The sequence below is a fragment of the Nematolebias whitei genome, chromosome 6 (genome assembly GCF_014905685.2).
Source record: "Nematolebias whitei isolate Nwh7 chromosome 6, NemWhi1, whole genome shotgun sequence".
NCBI classification, from domain to species: Eukaryota; Metazoa; Chordata; class Actinopteri; order Cyprinodontiformes; family Rivulidae; genus Nematolebias; species Nematolebias whitei.
Window position 1 is genome coordinate 46,263,586 of NC_056503.1, and position 2,186 is coordinate 46,265,771.

The following is a 2,186-nucleotide window of genomic DNA, read 5'->3' on the forward strand; positions in this document are numbered from 1 at the left end:
TTATAGTGCAGCCATGTTCGGCTTGCATTTTTTCATTATAGTGCAGCTGTGTTCGGCTTGCATTTTTTTCATTATAGTGCAGCCGTGTTTGCGCTTGCATTTTTTCATTATAGTGCAGCCGTGTTCGTGCTTGCATTTTCTTGAATTGTGCAGCCATGTTCGGCTTGCCTCCCTTTCTTTAAGTTGCAACTGTGTTTGTGTTGCATCTTTTACCTGTGGCTCTACGGCAGTTGTAGCACTTCTGGCTGCTTTTATAAGCTAGCAGCTGGAGAACTCCTGGTGGCGTTTTCTGTTTGACCAGGTTCCCTGGTCCATTCGCTCATCGACTCCAGCGTCAAGAGTGACGTTTCCTGTCCGACCTGACGCTTCTAGTCCTGTGAGCCGTAAGATGCTGGACATGCGGTGCTGCAGAGCCTGTTTGGCCCCTCTCCAGTTGGAGGATGGACATGATCTGTGCCCCCCTTTTTTGGGGCCAGATCATCTGAGGGAGGCCTTGATGTAAGCGGCCTGCCCCAAATGTTCCATTCTGCCCTTGTCCCTGTGAGCAGCTCGTTTGGCTGGTTCTGAGAGTGCGAGCCCACCTGTAAAGCGTGTGGCCCTAGAGGCCTTGGGGCCTCCATGAAAGAGGACCAAGAATATCTCCAGGGGCTCAGAGGGACATCTGGGCAGGTGGCCCATCTCACCTCTGAGCTGGAACAGATGAAGACACTGCTTGAGTCCCTTAGGGAAGGGGGCAACACTGGTCTGACTGGGGACCCTGACCTGGGACAGAACATAGGCTCAGGGGCTTCTGCTTTTGAAGAGGACGCTATCTCCCTGGCAGCATCCGGAACTGATTTTTCAAGAGCAGTTTGAGTCTGGCTCGTGTGTGTCGACTGCCAGTTTGCACACCTCCTCCTGCTCTCAGTCAGAGGAGGACGGTTCCATAGTAGGTGCTTTTAGAACTGCTCTTGCTCGGTTGCTCCTGGATGTTCCACAGAGCCAAGCTGCTGCTTCCAACGCTTTCTTTAAATGTCCTTCTGCTAGGTCGCCCTTTATGGTTCCCCTTTGGCTGAATACATAAAGGAGTTACATGCCTTCTGGATGATACTAAGGCTTTCTTACAACCAAACGCAGATGGCAGGGCCGTGGCGGCTATGCAGGATGCGCCCAAGTTGGCTTGGGCCATATGCCTTCTGTCAAACCTGCCATAACGTCCCTCATTGTGGCTCCGGATGAGGCTTTGGGGGCTAATGCCAGGTGCCCTTGTCCTCAGTGCCGGGCCACAGATGACCTGCTCTGTAGAGCTTATGACTCAGGGTCTCAATTGGGGTGACTGGTTAACTTGTTGTCACATTTGTTACTGGGTCTCTCGACCTCCTTGGAGGGTTTAGCGGTTGATACTCAATGGCTGATGGACGCTTCCCTTCATGCTTTTGCTCTTTTTTAAGGGAGATTGGCTGTGTTTTATCTACCCTCGTCCACTTATCCGGCCCCGTCTACATGCTCTGCGGGGCAGCTATGGCCTGTTGCAGGGCCTGCTCATAGCCAATGGTCTCTGCCCAAAGGTTGGGCTCCTGTTCCTCTTGAACATGGGTAGCCCTCCCTGCATCCCTCCCGCCCTCCTAAAGGCAGGGGAGTTTGCAAATGACATTTGGAAGCAGTTGGTGGGACACTTTACCCCATTTCAACTCAACCGCTGGACCACTCTCGTGTCCGATTTGTGGGTTGTGTCAACACTATCTTGGGGCTACGTGCTACAGTTCCACCGCCGCCCTCCCATTCTTGGTCAGGTCAGAATGACGGTCATTCGCGACTAGGTGAAAGCTCAGGCACTGAACCACGAAATAGATGCCTTGCTGACCAATGCTGCTATAGTGCCTGTCGACCCCCTGCAGGATCCAGGGGGCTTTTACTCTAAGTATTTTTTAGTCCCAAAAAACACTGGTGGGCTACGGCCAATTTTGGACCTGAGACATCTGAATATGTTGTTAAAAACTATTCCTTTCCACATGTTGAACATCAGAGATGTGCTCCAGGTAGTATCTCTAGGCAACTGGTTTACCTTGGTCAACTTGAAGGACACATATTTTCATGCATCGATTGCGCAGCACCATTGGCAGTTTCTTTGCTTTGCATTTCAGGGCAAGCATTTTCAATTCAGAGTTCTTCCATTTGGTCTTTCTCTGTCCCCTGTGTGTTCGCCC